We start from the raw sequence: 18,758 nt of genomic DNA, 5'->3' as shown, positions 1-18,758 counted from the left end.
GAAAGCTGAGCACCAAAGACTTGATGCTTTTGAAATGTGTTGTTGGAGAAGACTCTTGAGACTCCCTGGGACTGCAAGGAAATCAAACCAGTCCATCCTAAAGGCAATCAGTCCTGAATATTCATTGGAAGGACTGATCCTGAAGCTGAAGCTCCAAATACTTTGGCCACCTGATGTGAAGAACTGACTCATTGGAAAAGACCCTGATGTTAGGAAAGATTGAAGGCAGAAGGAGAAGGGGACAACAGAGGATGAGATGGTTGGATGCCATCACCGACTGGATAGACATGAGTTTGAGCAAGCTCCAGGAGTTGGTGATGGACAGGGAAGCCTGGCGTGCTGCAGTCCATGGGGTTGCAGATTTGGACACAACTGAGCAACTGAACTGAACTGAACTGAAGCAGAAGAAAGACATGATTCAAGTTACTTTTCAAAAGAATCACTTTCATTGATATTTAAAGTTCAGGAGAAATGTTTATGCTAAAGATATAAATTTAGGAGCCACTGATATAAAGATGCTATTTAAAGCCACAAGACTAATGAGGTCATCTAGGGAGTTATTTATTGAGAAGATGAGAAAACCAAGGAATGAACCCTAAGACATACCGGCATTAAGAATTAAGACTCAATCAACTGTACTTCGGAGAAAGCAATGGCACCCGACTCTAGTACTCTTGCCTGGAAAATCCCATGGACGGAGGAGCCTGGTAGGCTACAGTTCATGGGGTCGCAAAGAGTCGGACACGACTGAGCGACTTCACTTTCACTTTTCACTTTCATGCATTGGAGAAGGAAATGGCAACCCACTTCAGTGTTCTTGCCTGGAGAATCCCAGGGACGGGGGAGCCTGGTGGGCTGCCTTCTATGGGGTCGCACAGAGTCAGACACGACTGAAGCGACTTAGCAGCAGCAGCAGCAGCAACTATACTTCAATTAAAAAAAGAGAAGGCTCCAGGAAAATTAGAGGAACTGGGAAAGGAGATGAAAGGGAAAAACTAGTGGAGTAAGAGACAAGGAAAAGGATGTAGTGTCCTGAAAGCTAAGTTGCGGGTGGACTGTCAGTTCTTTGAGAACCATGTTAGTGTCTTCAGCTTCTGAATGGTAGATGACATCCTAGCATCCTTCTTTGTCAGGTGGAAACCTCTTGATTCCTTATTCTGGGGACTTGGCTCAGTTCAAATAATGTAATGATGACCGATACAACTTGGGGAGGTGGAGTTGGGGGATGAGGGCAGGAGAGCTGACAGTTTTTGTACATCTCCTCCCACTGTGGTTGTGTTCACTTGGAGATTTGCCTTGGTCTCCACAGTTGTTTTGAAGCTGCTAATCAAGTACAACAGATTTTCAGCTTCTGGTTTGCAAACTTGGATCCTGTCAGTTTTATCCCGTTGGAATAAGAGTTAATTAAAGCAAGATTAAAATGTTAATAACCTGGGGGGCAATGTGGTGAAAGCTTAGAATCTCTGGAGATTGAGTTTTTCATGGAAATCAAAAGTATAAGGCAATGAAAAAAAAATCCATCTAAGTTGTCAAGCAAGTCTGATTTCAAAATTGAATATTTGCTTTTGAGAACAACTATAATCTTTCTTATTTGAAAAGAACTTTATGATATTCTGTAGTTCAGTGAGTAGGCAGGCCATTAAAATTGTGAATGTAAACCCAAATATGGCCCAGGATTTTTGAGGAGAATGTAAACTGCATCTCAGTGTTGTCTTCACACATTATACTGTGGATAGGATGTTTTATTTATATCTCTGGTTATGATCACAGGTGTCATTGCTGTCCCATTGTGCGAGCCTGAAAGTGTTCATGAAATACGAAATAAAAAGGCCATCTTGACTTCATGTGGGCCATTTCTTTGACTTCCTGTGCAATCTCCCTTATATCACTACAAGGTCATCCTTTTCAGATTACATTAAAAAGTGGAATTTATTGGTTTACTCAGAAGAGTCTCTAATAGTGCTCCGGAGGCCTGCCCAAATTGTCATTCTTGCCTCCTTGAGGTTTCCTGGGTACTGTGCAAGGTCTTTATCCCAGTCCTCACCATAAACTTATCAGGGTTCCATTGCTGGGGACCTACAATCTGGTTCTGAGATTAACTTCCCAACAGTGCAATAGTTTGGTGTTTGTTCAACTACTGTTGTGTCCTATACAGGCCCCAAGCTGTACAGCATGGCCAACCAACCTGTCACTGTTCTCTTGGGCTTTGCAGCCCAGAATATACTGTTTAATGTAGTGAGTGTGATAAAGGACTGGTTTAGAATGACTTTCTTATGCTAAAGTGAGCAAATACATTCTCCATAGTGGCAGCAGCTGTTTGGAGGTTTTAAACCACTGCTCCCTTACAGAGCTGTCTCTCTGCATTAGAAGTGATGCTTTGGACTGTAGTTGCTGTGGACTGATTTCCTGCAGGCAGTCCTGGATGTATGATGCTCACGTCTGATTTGTAGCTATAGTTTCTCTGTCTGATAAATTGTGGTCCCATGTGTTGAGGGCTCTAAGCTACTTCAAGAAAGGAATAGTCAGCTAGAGAAAAGATGATGACTCAGCCAGCTGAACTTAAAAAAACATTTTGATTACATGAGTTATATATGTACAGTACTTTGGCAGAAGTCTCAAGTTATCATCATTATCATATGATGTCAACATATGGTGATTATTATTATCTGATAATTTTTTTCTTTCTTTTTTTTTTTTTTAAAATGATCCTTCCTTGGTCTCTAGGCCAAAGAGCCTTCATTTAACCCTTGAGATGTATTCTTTTCTCTCTTCATTCCTGCTCTGTGCTCCTGGAGGCTGGCTTATATGGACTCCTTCCAGTGACTCCCATGCCCTCTGGCTTTGGATTGTGTTCAACTAGTGCGGACCTTGGAAGGAGTTCTGTGAGGAAGGAGAGTGACTGGTGTGGGTGTTATCCCCTCTTCTGCCCTGTAGCATCATTTTAGAGTCATTGGTCTTGGGAGGGAAAGTCATGCTCATATCTGACAGATCTCCCATATAGCCTCTCTTTCTGCAGGTTATAGAATCTGCTCCCTCCCCTTGCTGCTTTAGGACTAGGACTGAAGATTCCAGGCTGGAAAGACCCATTCTCCTTACTGCAGCATTCTGTGTGTTTTCCCTATACTCTGCCTGCACCTTTGTTGATGGTCCTTTTATTAATCTTTCCTTTAATTACTTAATCTGAGAGTATCAATTATCGCTGAGTGAGAACCTGAAAAATACACCTTCCTACTTCTTTTTACTACTACCAGTGCAAAACAGGGGAGCCTGTACACTTGGCCCATCTTCTGCTATTTCTCACTATACTTTCTGGACCTCTCTTTCCCTTCAAGACTTCATTGTCTTGAAATCAATTCACGGAGCAAGTGTGCTTGTTGAATGTGTTACCCACCCTTTTATTTTCTCCTTGGAAGTTCTGTCCAAAATAAAACACAAAGGTCTCAGCAAGACCCATCAGACTGTTTGCAGCCACACTCTTGAACTTCTACCACCAGGCTGCCCTGAGCTCTGTATCTGCTGTGACGCTTATACTCACTCCCTCCTTGAGCAAGGCTTAGACAGCATGTCCCTTCACTCATGGGTTCCAGCCCTGAACTTTGCATCTGATGACAATGGGAATGCTTAGAGAGCTAAGTAAGAAGACTTTTAGAGTCCTGGATAGCTCTCAGGACTTCTAGAATCTGGGGAGGGGGCTTTATACTTAGAGGACCTTTGTGTTTATGGGCATAGAGACATGAAGATTATGTGTTATTGTCTTGTGTTTACCTTCCCGTACCCCACATCCTTTCTAAACATTCTAATCTCTGACATAGTTCTAAATACACAGACTTGGGCTCAACAGCATCAGCTTTCAACTTCTTTGTCTCTTAATGTCTTTTTTGCCATAGTGTGAGGCTTGAACAGACAGATTTGTCACTGGCACACAGTGTCAAATTTCCATTGAGTATCTTGGGCCAGAGAATAGCAGCTGTTAAAGTGAAGTGATATTGAGTTATACTTTGGTGCCCACTGAGAAAGTTGAAAGGTCAAGTTGGGTAATCTAATGAGCTCTCCCAGGACCACGTATGTCTCTGGTAAGCCTAGGAAGATGCTCCAGAGATCTTAGAGTTGGTTCAGAATCATCACTCTGTGATGTGAAACAAGTCCTCTTGATTATATTCAATGGGAATTTGAATACACATTGTTTTCCATATCTGAATAGGCCTTGTTCTCTGTCTGCCATGAGACATAATGTACTTCCCATGCAGACAATGGCCTGTGATGAAGGGTGTTTGTCAAAGACAAAGTTAAGACTCAGGGGAATTATAAATCATCTTCTTAATGCAGATCTTTCTCTGGGAGAGAAGTGAGACCTACCTTCTTTATCTGAGGTTTGGTGAAAAGTCCAGTCTTCTCAGGGAGATAAAAACCAATCCTGTATGACAAATAGGAATACCCAAATGAAAATCTTTTTTTTTTTTTAAAGGACTTTAGCCACTATTTGATAAATGCATCCTTGTTTGGATCTTTATTTCATATATGTTAATACTGATGTGATAATGAAATCGTGTGAATGTATTACACCAGTGAGGGAAGGGACTAGCATAGATCCTTTGCATTTTGGAAAACTGAAACTTTTAGGCTCCTTTCTCTGACATGATCTAGTTCTAGAATTCTTAGTTTTTGGAGGTGGTGATGGTAAATACCAATGGTATCTAGGTGTGAATGCCTCAGATACATACAGTGGAACAGGTATCTATTCTATTTTGAGTACAGGCCCTTATATGACAGTGTTCAGTATTTTTCATAGAGCTGAATGTAAGGGTAATATGTGTATGTGTTCAGTCACTGTGTCGTGTCTGACTCTTTGAGACCCCATGGACTGTAGCCCTCCAGGCTCCTCTGTCCATGGAATTTTCTAGGCAAGAATACTGGAGTGGGTTGCCATTTCCTTCTCTAATGGATCTTCCTGATCCAGGAATCAAACCCGGATCTCCTGCATTGGCAGGTGAATTCTTAAACCCTGAGTCACCTGGGAAGCCCTATAAGGCTAATAGAGCTAATAGAATTTAGGAAATGCTCTTTGAAAACTCCCTGTATCCTGTTTGGCTTCCTTGGTAGCTCAGATGGTAAAAATATCTGCCTGCCATGCAGGAGACCTGGGTTCGATCCTTGGTTCAGGAAGATCTCCTGAAGAAGGGAATGGCAACCCACTCTAGTATTCTGCCTGGAGAATTCCATGGACAGAGGAGTCTGGCAGGCTACAGTGCATGGGGTCACAAATGGTCAGAAACAACTGAGAGACAAGCACTTTGTTTCAGTTTGGTTCCTGTTATGAGACATCATGGGAACAATGATAGAATTTACTTTCTTGGTCTCCAAAATCACTTCAGATTGTGACTGTAGCCATGAAATTAAAAGACTCTTGCTCCTTGAAATAAAAACTATGACAAAGCTAGGAAAGCATATTAAAAAGCAAAGACAGTACTTTGCCTACAAAGTTTCCTATAGTCAAAGCTATGGTTTTTCCAGTAGTCATGTATGGATGTGAGAGTTGGACCATAACGAAGGCTGAGAGCCGAAGAATTGATGCTTTTGAACTGTGTGTTGGAGAAGACTCTTGAGAGTCCCTTGGATGGCAAGGAGATCAAATCAGTCAATCCTAAAGGAAATCAATCCTGAATATTTACTGGAAGGACTGATCCTAAAACCAAAGCTCCAATACTTTGGTCACCTGATGCAAAGAGCCGACTCATAAGAAAAGACCCTGATGCTGGGAAAGATTGAAGGCAGGAGGAGAAGGGGATGACAGAGGATGAGATGGTTGGATGGCATCGTGGACTCAATGGACATGAGTTTGAGCAAGCTCTTGGGGTTGGTGGACAGGGAAGCCTGGCATGCTGCAGACCATGGTATCACGAAGAGTCCGACACAACTGAGAGACTGAACAACAACAATGAGACATCACATAAGATGATGTTTCAGAGTTCATCACTCTTTAAGACAAACTTGGAAAATTTATTCAATTGTATTGCATAATACTCTTCACACTGAAGTTATCTGTCCACACTCACTCTGTCTCCTCCTGAAACCTCCGAATATTTTCTGTCAATTTAGGTTTAATACCAAAAAGTTATAGTCAGTTGAAATAGTTAGGGTCTCACTGAATTTTTTTCATTACCATTCGTAGCATGCTAAATAAGATTTGCACTTAGTACTGATCTCTTGGCTATGTTACTCTTTATACCTACCTGCAGAGAGAATTGCCCATTTATTCCTTCTCTGTTTCAGTCTTAAAACCAACCCTTGATCCCCGACAAACAATTCTTTCAAATCTGGGGTTAATCCATTTTGAATGGCCTTTGATGTAAACACTTCTAAGTGGCTTTAAAAATATTTTCCAATCATTCCTGTTTAAGTAACCTCAGGTCAGGGTAATTTGGTTTGGAGGGCTGGTTTACAATGAATGTTCTGGGGGCCCTAAAAGGACATGGAAAATTTAGCAAAGAGTCTGTAAATCCGTATACCCTTCTGGCATTTTCTATGGATGGGAAAAAAATTCTTTTTTGTATACACATATAAGCATCCCTCAGTATCCATAGGACATTGGTTCCAGGACATCCACAGATATGAAAATTTGTGGATGCTCAAGTCCCTTACATAAATAGGGAGGACTGTTTAGAGAGGACTGTTACCCAGAAAAGTCAGCATCTCCACTTTTACAATATAGCATTTATTTAAAAGTTTATTGTGGGCTTCCCTAGTGGCTCAATGGTGAAGAATCCTCCTGTCAATTCAGGAGAAAGAAGTTTGATCTCCGGACCAGGAAGATCCCACATACCTCGGAGCAGCTAGGCCCTAATGCCACAACTACTGAGCCTGTGGTCTAGAGCCCAGGAACCACAGCTACTGAGCCCATGTACCACGACTACTGAAGCCCACGTGGCCTAGAGGCTGTGCTCAACAACAAGAGAAGCCACCACAGTGAGAAGCCAGGCACTGTGGCTAGAGAGAAGGCCCTGCTCTCTGCAGCTAAAGAAAAGCCCACATCTCAATGAAGATCAGCATTGCCCAAAATAAATAAATAAAATTCTGTGCTGATTTCAGTAGTTGGTAACAGATACTGGGTCAGTGAGTGGACTTGATAACATAGAAAGTAGAAGAGGATGTTCTACTCTGCAGCTCCCCAGAAACTTTCCTCTAACAAGTGCAGGTCACATGGTAATTTAGCAGTATCTTTGCACCAGTGTTCTCTAACCCACCTTTTTATTATTATTTTTTTTTCCTTCCAAAATCAGGATGAATGCTAACTTCTGTGGGCCAAGTTCGGTATTGGCTGAATCACCTGCATGTATTAGTTGATAACCAGCTACCATCTGTTAGTAGCTTTACTTTGTCCATGACTGTTCAAATTACTCATGACTATAAGTGATGAAATAAGATTAATGCTTTTGAAAGTATAGATTGATTATACACTGTGGCCATTCTAATATATCTATAAGTGTTAAATGTGCTCATTGTGGGGACCAAAGAGGGGATACATTGTCAGAGTGCACGGTGAAAGCTAGAGTGTTAAAAGCAAATGTAATTCTTTTCTATCAACATACAAGCATAACGCTTCTTGATCTGAAAACATAAAATCTAACTGATGGGGGTGCATAGAATATACAGCATAGAGGTGTTAACTTTGATGGTGCAGTAGAATAGAAGGAAAGAAGGAAGGAGGCTGTGGGAGGTAGGGCTCGTTGGGGATGACTTTAGTCTATAAATAGAACAATAGATGGAATTTGAAAGATGGGGAAGGGAGGTGAGGGGGTCCTTGTATGGTTGGCAGTACACATGGAGCTTCATATACCTCATGGGACTTACATTTCATATTAACTCTATAAGGCAGGAAATTATTACTGATGAGAAAACTGAGCGTTAGAAGTGGTATGGATTCAAAAGTTGCACAGATTAATTATAGAACGAGTGCTTGAATACAAAACTGACCGAGAAGTCCATTAAGAAAGTAGAATTTAGATCTCAACCAGGAAGGTAGATTTAAATAGTTTTTTTTTCTCTCTCTGATTACATAGTGTACTTTGTAAATTATATAAAAAAGAGAGCCATATATACTGTGGACCATGTATGCACAGATAGCTCTCTGTCATCATCACAGGCATGGGATTCTGAAAAGAGCTAATGTATCAGCCAAGGTTCAACAAAATAAGTAGAACCAGTACATCCAGCAGGAAATCTATCTGTCTGTCTATCATCAATCTATGGATTTATTACAGGGGCTTTGCTTATCTAATTGTGGAGGCTGGTTAAATAGTCCCTATAAAGCTGCCTCCACATGTAGTGTTGAATCTTGAAGCCCATAGAGCAGGCAGTCAGGAAGGGATGAATATCACAAGCAAGCAAGAATCGCATAAGCACAAGTTTAAATCCTACAATCATGAGCTGTATAGATCCTATTATAGCCTGAAATCTATGTGTGTTTTGTTTTGTTTTTTTCTGCCTCTGCCTTTTATGATGAGGATGTCCTGTAGAAGCTAAAACCCTTTGTCATGGACCTAAACACACATATAGGCATACCGTGGAGGTAGTTCAATTATAGTTCCAGACCACCATAGAAAGTTGAATATCTCAATAAGCAAGTGACAGGCTTTTTGGTTTCCCAATGCAATATATAAGTTATGTTTACAGTGTAGTCTATTAATGAGCAATAGCATTACGTCTTAAAAAAAACCCAAAGTACATATCTTAATTTAAAAATACTTGATTGCTGAAAAACACTAACTACTGTTTGAACCTTCAGGGAGTCATAATCTTTTTTTGCAGTATTACTGTCAAAGATCACTGATCACAGATCACCACAGCAGATATAATAATGAGAGAAGAGTTTGAAATATTGTGAGAATTATCAAAACATGATACAGAGACATGAAATGAGCAAATGCCTTTGGAAAAATGGTCCCTATATACTTGCTCGATGTAGGGTTGCCACAACTCTTCAATTTGTAAATAATGCAACACTATCCTCAAAGCACGATAGGGTGAAATACAGTAACATGAGCTACGTCTGTACTTGACCTAGATGCTGCTTCCATCACTGGGTGGATCAACACATCAGTAACAATGAGTACATGCGACAAAAGGACTGTTGTTTCCCTTCTACCCTCTTTCCAAAGTCTCCCAAGGATTCTGGGAAATGTAGTCCAGCCTACTCAGGTTGACACATCAGAAGACCATCACACCTTCTTTTCTTCTAAATAGCAGAACTGTCATTCTGATAACATGCAGCAACTCTACCCTTTTAGAACTAGATGTGCCAGCCCCCAAATAAGCTGGTTTGTTGGGGGTCATTCAGTCTAGACATTGTAAAAAATTTATCTTGGTAGTTTCAGGACAGAAAAGGTCAGAGTCATCATTTACACAAAGACTTTGCAACTTATGGAGAGAGAGCTTTCAATTACTATTCTAACCACACTAAGAATAAAGCAGGAATAATATGACTTGTGCCATTCGATTTGACTGAGAGGCTAAGACTCCAGATCCTGAGCTCATTCCCACCTGACTTTGCCCATAGAAAAGTTACTGAAATGAATTTACATTCTGATGAATTGCATGCATACTTTTAGGTTAGAAACTAAATTTTAAACATTGGTCTCAACTCTTTTCTTTTCTCAGAAGACATAGACTTTCCCTGGAGCCTACTGTATAAGCACTAGAGTATTATTCTAGGCAAAGACAGAGAAGAATTTAAATTAAAGTCTAAAATTGGGTCTCTTAACCCAGGTTCTCCACTCCAGTATGTAAATATCACAGCTAGCAAATAGGTAAATAATTGGGCAGTGTTTGATGTGAGATTGAATAGCCAAATGATGTATGTGCCATTACAATTCTTTGCTATGATATATAATCCAATTGCAGATATAGGCCAAACAAATTAATGAATCTTTGAATCTCTCATAATGAATTTTTGCTAGCTTTTCAAAAAGATTAAACCATTCATTCAATCCATCAACAGCCATTTTGGAGCAATTGCTGGGCATGAGACACTATTTCTGTGGCTGAAATAATAGGGATACTTAAGATGTGGTACCAGTTGGCAAGTAACTCAGTTTATTTGTGACAAATAAAGCTTACTATAAAAACAAGAGCCATTCTCAGTAATGCTAGAAAAGTGTTTTGCAGTGCCATGAGTGGGCAGATTCCTTTCAATTGAGTAGGATCAGAGATGCTCTCTGAGCTGAGCCTTGAAAAATGGGTGCAGTTTTGTGGAATGGAATTGGGGGCAGACAGTCTGTGGGTGCATTGTTGAATCTGTTTTTGTCTGGTTTAAGAGGCCAGGTGAAGATTGAAGATATGAAATTTAAAAAGGGTACTTACCTCTTGATTCTTCAATTTATCCTTTCATTACTATGATTGGGACTTAAAGTGTTTACAATTAAAGTTAATGAACGTTTTATTGCTCATGACAGTTCACAGCAAATTAGTCTCTTACTTTCTTCTCAAAGTGGGAGAAGGCCCCAGGAAACCTCTCCCTGAAGCTAGAGCTGTGGAGCACTGGCTCTGCAGGATGCTCTGTGGAGGTGAACTTGGGGAGCAGGGATTCTGCCAGGAAGGATCCCCTATGAAATGTGCCAAGGCTGATTGGAGGTGGAATGCTGAGAACAACTTGGTGGAGTTAAGGGAACCAGAGGAGGCTTGGCCCCTGCCCTCTGGCAGCCTGAGGATCCCGTGAGTGTTGGCCACACCTTCTGGTCTGGTACTGGAGGTGGGCTTGGCCTCCCAGAGCCCCTGCCCTTACCTTCCCTGTGACTGCGGGTCCTCCCAGCCTCTGCCTCATCCCTGAGGATGAGCCCTTTTCTTTCTTTCCTTTTTCCCCTTCCTTCCTTCCTTCCTCTCTTCCTCTCTTCCTTGGCTGTTGTTGTGGTGGTCATTAAAGATACTGGAATATGTTTTTATTTGGTTTTCTAAGGAGGCTTTCAACAATATTCTGTTGTATCGAGTTGGCCAAAAAGTTCATTCAGTTCATTCATGGAAAAACCTGAACGAACTTTTTGCCAAGCCAATATATTCATCCTAGGATGATGTTATACAGAGTGGGATTGGGGACCCTTCCTGTCTCCCTAGAGCACTGCAGCAGTCCTGCTCTGGGGTCTGCAGCCCTATATCACAGTCCCCACTTGGTGAACAGTGCTTCTTGCAAGGTGTCTCCTGGGCTCCCAATAGGAACAGCTTAGCTGTTTACATCTCCGTATATGTTTTCATTTTTTAAAGGATTCCATGGCTAAAAGGATTTAAAAACACCGATTGAATCCTCTCCCAGGGTCCTCTGACTCTCAGATTCCATGATTAAGTTTATCACAATCTACTGTAGTAACTCCTAGGTCTACGTCTGCACGAAGGCCATCTGCTGGACTTTCACAACCGAATATTAATAGGACTTTCTCTGCCATAGCCTGGGTATTTGTATCCTCCCTCCACCAATTTATATTCTAAGGTGATGATATTAGGAGGTGGGGCCTTTGGGAGGTGATTAGGTCTTGAGGGCCAAGCTTTCATGAATGGGTTAGTCCCTTTATAAGAGAAGCCCAGAGAGCTCCCTCCTCCTTTCTGGCTTGAGAGGTTACAGTGAGATGACAGCCAGCACTGAGGAAGCGGGGTCTTACCAGACGCTGAAAATGCTGGCACCATGATTTTAGACGTCCCAGCTTCCAGAAGTGTGAGAAGTAAATGTTTGTAAGACACACAGTTGACGGTATTTTTGTTATAGCAGCATGAGTGGACTGAAGCCCTTGCCCTCCACAAATAGCTCTTCTCATCTCTGTACAAGCGCTGGTAGGCTTCCTGGTTGCCAGCCCTGTGTTTGGTCAGGGTAAGGACTGCATGGTGAGGGAGCGTTGTGGAAGGAGCTCCCGAGGGTGCAGAGTACATGTCAGATCCACTTCAGTGGTAGAACTGGGGGACATGGACTTAGTGCTGGACTTGGCTTTCACCTCACTGAGCTAATCACTGTCAACACCCCAGACCTAGACCTGGATGCTCACTTCTGCGCCAGTCCCATGCACACAGCTTCCAGCTTCAGATTTATGCTTGCACATCTGCCACACACTTTCCATTCCCTGTAGCACGTCTTTCTGCAAAGAATTCATTATCTCCCTTTAAAGCTGCTTCTCTTTCCTGACTTCCCAGTGAGGCTGAAAAACTCAGAACCATCTGTATTAGCTCCATCTTTCACCTCGAATCATTTCTCTGGTTCCCGGATCCTGACAAGTTTCCTTTTTATTGTTTCTTGCTTCTGTGTCTCTTTTGCCTTTACCACCCCTCTAGTTCAGGCTCTCATCATCCTCCAAATATCGCAAACATGTTCTCCCTCCACTCCCATCTTCATGGCGAGTGCTCAGGGCACATGCTTCTGAAGCCATGCAGGGTAGCAAATGGGGAGTCAGCACTTGTGTGACTTTTTATCAAACAAACAGTCTGCACACTCAGAATCTCCTTCCATCCATCCCTCCACCCCCAGTGGGATCCTATCTGAGCCTTATGAATAAGAATCCCTTACTCTCACCTTATTAGCCAAAGTCCCAATCCCCAAATAAAGATAACTTCTGCCACTATACTGTTTAAACTGTTCCTCATGGGAACCCATCTCAGCCCATCCTCAAAGCCCCACGCACACCCCACCACCTTTGTGAAATCTTCCCAAATGAACAATCCCAATCAGAAGACTTTTCTCTATATCTGCCCCTCCTTGTGTCAGTTCACTGGATACTGTCAGATTCTGTTCTTTAGCTGTGTGTGTGTGTGTGTGTGTGTGTAGTATATATACGGCCATGGCATCTAAGAAGGAAACTCATGGAGAGCAAGGACCTGGCAATTCCTCGACCTGTTTCATGAGTAACCTGGCAAATGCCTGCTCTGCTTCCAGAAGTCTAATCTGTTGGAAAAATACTAAAGGGCATCAAAAATGTGTTCAAGCTCTTATGTTAATTGATCATGATGAATAGCTCCAACTGTGTTTGTTTTTTCTTCACCTTGGTAAGTGCATTTTCTGAGAAAGTTGAGATCTGTTGTCAAGTGACCCATTCTGGCATATCCTAAGACTTATCATCTTGAGTTTCTTTTTAATTGGAGCTGAGAAGTTACAGATGTAACATTTTTGTATGTTTTTACAAAATTCACACTTTGCTCACTATAATTTATGTTTTCCTTAGCAACTGGTGGAAACATTTTAAGGGTCAGCCTAGAAGTAGCAGAATCAGTAGAAACACCTTTTCTAAACCTTTCTTCCTTGTGTCATTAATCAAAAGAAACATACCTACTAACCCAGCCTGTCAGATTCACTCACAAAAGTTGCAATTTATCTCCAAAGCATTCTTGCCCCCTGAACCTGGTAGCTGATTGGGTAATGAGTAATTACACACCTTCAGTTATTGCTCTGACTTGGAATTTTTCAGCTTCTATTTTCTGTCAGTAAATGGAACTAAACTGCATGTGTTTTGGCTTGAGTATACAATGAATCAGAATTAATGAAATGTCATATCCATTAAAGCAAACTCAGAAAATTGCAAGCAAATATGGATAAGAGGGCTTTTAGTCCTCACTTTGCAGTTACAAGCAAAATGATAGTGACCATTTCACATTTCACTCTATACAATCTTCCTTCCTGCTATCACTCTCTAGGACTTGGCCTGTCCAGAGAAAAGAAGGAAGTTTACCAAAGCTTCCTTGAAAAATGCCCATGAGGGAATCCTAAATACTAAGGGTAGTTAGGGTTTTGAAACCTGTACTTTTTTAACTCAAATATGTGGCTATCCCTCTTTGTGGGAACTTGTTGTGACACTGGCTGTGTAATTTATTGCCTACTATTGTGGACAATAACTGACAAACACAGAACTGTAGATTGGCAATGGAATTTATTAGGTTTTGTTGGTATAGTCAACACTCTCTGTTTCCAGTGCTTCACACATTTGCTATTGAAAACATGTAGGGTAAAAGGTTTGCTCTATTGCTTCTTCTATGCATTGGTTTAAACATGGAAATGATTATTGATGTAAAGTCCTGTTGGGGAGTCATCTTGGTGAAAGGCAGAGAAAAGCACTGTGTGGTTCCCCCAGATCCTTCCTGGTTTTCAGATGCCTCCTCAGTGATGATCACTGGGACAGCAGGATGCTCAGACTGTTGCTGCTGCCTGTTATTGTCTTCACTGTCCACCCACAGGTATCACAGACCTAGGGGGATTTATACATGAGTGGAAGCCCTTCAGTTGCATAGAAATAATGAAAAATTACCCAAACAGCTAAATAGAGAGAACCATAGGTTGCCCTACCATTGAGTAGTGGCCTCTGAGTTCCTGATTTTGGTGTACTCTGGAGGCTGGACCATCAATGCTGTGTAACGCTGCAAATAAATGCCTGGTCCTGGGGCTCTCTCAAGAATACCACTGGCTGGGGCCCTTCTTTCATCAATGTGCATGGTATTTCAATTGTGACAAATGTATTTCTTTAAAAAAGAATGCGCTGTCTCTTGTTTAAGTGATGCATCATTAATTCTGTTGTGTGTGTGTGTATGTGTGTGCACATGCATGTGCATGCTCAGTCATGTCTGGTGTCTGATTCTTTGCCACCCCATGGACTATAGCTCACCCAGCTCCTCTGTCCATGAGATTCTCCTGGTGAGAATACTGGAGTGGGTTGCCATTTCCTTCTCCAGGGGTCTTCCCAACTTAGTGATTGAACTCATGCCTCTTGCATCTCCTACATTGGCAGGCGGATTCTTTACCACTATGCTACCTGGGAAGCCCCTAATTCTGACTTGATTATTATTATTATTTTGGACATGCTGAGCAGCTTTGAGAATTTGTGGGATCCTTTTTTTTTTTTTTTGGTATAGGAAAATTTATTACTATAATGCTTTCATCATCAAAATTTATGATCTTGGTCTTTCCTTCTTGCCTTTGTATAAAGCCAAGAGAGAGATATTGGCTACTTTGACAACCTTAAAGCGGACTCCAGGAATGTCACCAACAGCATGACCTTTGTGACCAAATCCAGCAACCAGAACTTCATCATTTTCCTCAATAAAATTCAAGCAACCATCATTGGGTACAAAAGCAGTGATTTTTTTTGCCATTCTTGATTAGCTGAACCCTGACACACTTCCTGATGGCAGAATTTGGCTGTTGGGCTTCAACTCCTACTTTTTCCAGCACAATTCCCTTGGTGTGAGAAGCACCGCCAAAAGGGTTGGCCTTCAGGGCTGTGCCCAGATGGGCTTTCTTGTACTGCTTATCATGCCACTTCTGGTCTCGTTGGTGGCTACGGAGCTTCCTGGCAGTACGAAGACCGCGACACTTGCCCATCCTGCCGGTGCCACGGGCCTGAGCGAAAGACGAGAATTTGTGGGATCTTATTTTCCCCAACCAGGGATCAAACCCTGGACCTCAAGAGTGGGAACACCAAGTGTTAACCACTGGGCCACCTGGGAATTCCCAATTCTGTCACATTTGATTTCAGCAAATTGATAAAGAGGGGATTAGGACCTCATTGGAGAGGGTGGAGATGACACTTCTTTCCTAAACTGCTTCACAGGATGTAGAAGATCAAGCGTGGATAAAGCACCTTCTGAGGCTCTCGGGATTGTAGACACCCTCCCCCATGTAGGACAGGAGGCATTCGTGGAGACCCCTCTATAACCCAGCCTCTTGGGAGATGCCTAGATGCTAGTCAGTTCATGTTAGTATGAATTAATGACTTTTATTCCTCTTTGAAGAATGTCTAAAATACTCAGCCAGTATGAAGATAGGGGATTTCAGAGAAGCTAGGGTTTCCAGGTCTGGAATAATTCTTGTGACTTTCCAGGTTCCCTGCTTCCCTGACCAAAGCTCCCAAGTCATTTATTGCCCCTTTTCTGACTTGATCTTCCCTAAAGTGGGTATGCACCCTTTAAATTTTTACTTTTATTGCAACAAGAAGAGTTCATGAATGGAAGAGGAGGTAGGCTTGAACCCAGCAGCCTTCAGGGGAGAAATACTGAGAACTAGAGTCGAACTCTGGCCTCTTGGCTCTTGAAAAGGTGTCAAGGCCAGCTGGTTGGCCAGCTTCCTAACTCTGATGCTCCCTCCATGTGTTACTTCCTGAAAGGCATAGCCTCTCGCAGATGCTGTGTTATATTTGCTGCCTAATTTATTCATACAACACAGACAGAAAGCAATGGGAATGGTATGTAAATACTTCGCAGATCTTTTAGAGCATTTTCATCTTGAGAAATTAACCTGAATAAACCAGGAGTTCTCTGTTCTCTAACAGTCTCCCCAGAATCTCTCTCAGCCCTGCTTACTCTGAAGGGCAATTGAAGCATGAAGAAGATCCATGGAGAGATAAAGCAGCATCGCTAGGTCGGGACTCCTCAGGAGGAGATGGCAGGCAGTCATGGGCCAGTAGGGTGAGCGCCAGACCAGAAGCTGCATGGTCTGGCTTCTGTTTCTGAAGCTACATCCATGTATTACTTCTAGAAGGTCATAACCTCTTATGGGAATTTTGTTTCAGTATCTGAAAATTGCAGAGAATGAATCAGGCAATCTCTAAGAATCTTCCTATCCAGCACGCCAGGCTTCCCTGTCCTTCACTATCTCCCAGAGTTTGCTCAAACTTATGTCCATTGAGTCGGTGATGCCATCCAACCAGCTTATCCTCCATTGCCCCCTTCTTCTGTCCTCAATATTTCCCAGCATCTGGGTCTTTTCCAATGAGTCGGTTCTTTGCATCAGGTGGCCAAAGTATTGGAGCTTCAGCTTCAGCATCAGACCTTCCAATGAATATTCAGAACTTCAATGAATGAATATAAGTGTAGTTAAAACTCTTTGTTTCAACTGCAGGGGCTATAGGTTCTATCCCTAGTTGGGGAACTAAGATCTCGGCATCTTAGTTCTTCCTGTCTTAGATCTTCCCATCTCCAGATCTGGTTCCATTCCGCCTTGAGGCTAGCAGAGTTTGCCTTTTTTCCTGCCAGTAATGTGAGAGTCTCTTTGTTTTCTGCTTCCCTGGCCCTTCTTTGCCTTCCTCCTGAGGCTTCCTGACATCTCACAGCTGCTGTGCTTTGTTCTCCGTCACACCAGGACACAGCAGCCGGCAGGAGCCAGAGACCAATCAGTATTTGATAAAGATAAATCTGTGCTTAGAGCTGGAGCAGATGTTTAGCCAATTAGGAGATGAAACCCTCTGCAGAAGTAGATCCGCTTCCATCTGAGGACTTTGGATTTTGCTGTAAAAAGTACTCATTCCTTAAAAGTGCTTGTAGAATGTATCAAAACAAGGCACAAGATTAGGGCACTTGCACTAGGTTACTCAGTTACAGTGTGGCTTCAAGATACTGAATACTCTTATATTTAGAATGTTATAAAATATGGATATTTTAGAATGGAAGGGACTTTATTCCTTTTCTTCCCACCCAGTGGAGGAGGTGTTCTGTAGTCTTGTTTCTCAGAATGCGGTAACTAAATCAGCAGTCTCCCAATACTAACCTGGGAACTTGTTAGAGATGCAGACTCTCAGGCCCCATGCCAGACCTGCTGAGTTAGAATACACACTTCAATAAGATGCACAGATGATTTACATGTACATTGAGGTGTGAGAAACACCACTTTAAGATATCCCATTTGTGGTGTTTGAGAAGACTCTTGAGATTCCCTTGGACAAAAAGAGATCAAACCAGTCGATCCTAAAGGAAATCTACCCTGAATGTTCATTGGAAGGACTGCTGCTGAAGTTGAAGCTCCAATACTTTGGCCACTTGATGTGAAGAACTGACTCATTGGAAAAGACCCTGATGCTGGGAAAGATTGAGGGCAGGAGGAGAAGGGGCCAACAGAGGATGAGATGCTTGGATGCCATCACCAACTTAGTGGGCATGAGTTTGAGCAAGCTCTGGAAGATAGTGAAGGACAAGGAAACCTGGCATGCTGCAGTCCATGGGGTCACAAAGAGCTGCACACAGCTTAATGACTGAACAACAATGAACAAGTTATCCCTAATAAAAGACAACATATTGATACTTCCCTAGTGGCCCAGTGGTTAAGACTCCATGCTTCCACTGCAAGGGGTATAGGTTCGATCCCCAGTTGGAGAACTAAGATCTCGGCATGCTGTATGAATAGCCAAACAATAAATAAAATAGTAAAATACAGAGGTGATTCACATGTTTACTGGGCTGTGTGAAACACCAGTCTGAGATTATTGTTGTTTTACAGTCTTCTGAATTCATGGCTGCAGTCACCTCACCATTCACAGACCACTCTAAGATATCCCTGATCAAAAGACAAGATATCTTAGTTTAAACACACTCAGACACAAGATGCTACCTACTTATTGCAGGGTGTTCAGTTTGGGAATACCCTGAGCATCAGAACAGGCTTCCTTATAATAAAAAGAATAGTAAGTATTTACTTAACTCTGACCAAGTGACTTCTTTTAAATGCTTTATAAGTATGTGCTGCTTTGTCTTGCAGTCACAACAACCAGGTGAGATAAATACTGTTTGTTTTTGTTCAGTTTAATCCCCACAACACATGGATGAGGGGGATATACTTTTATTTCCCGTTTTCTGTATGAGAAAGCTAAGACCTGAGAAAATCAATAACCTGCCCAAGTCACATGGCTGGAGAGTGACTCATAAGCTCTAACCTAAGTAGTTTGACTCCAGAGCCCAACCCAACCACTATACTCTATGCTTATTCATTTTAGTAATAAAGGTGTTCCTTTCTGTAGTGTCTGACCATCTGTATTCTA

General features: G+C 42.1%; 1 pseudogene; it reads right to left on the bottom strand.

Annotated features, from left to right (window-relative positions):
* Positions 1–14,843: 14,843 nt before the first annotated feature.
* Positions 14,844–15,363, bottom strand: LOC129622515 (40S ribosomal protein S23-like; annotated as a pseudogene).
* Positions 15,364–18,758: the final 3,395 nt, after the last annotated feature.

This window comes from Bubalus kerabau, chromosome 11, assembly GCF_029407905.1.
Source record: "Bubalus kerabau isolate K-KA32 ecotype Philippines breed swamp buffalo chromosome 11, PCC_UOA_SB_1v2, whole genome shotgun sequence".
NCBI classification, from domain to species: Eukaryota; Metazoa; Chordata; class Mammalia; order Artiodactyla; family Bovidae; genus Bubalus; species Bubalus kerabau.
The sequence above is the reverse complement of the archived record's forward strand: the minus strand, read 5'-3'. Positions and strand labels throughout refer to the sequence as shown.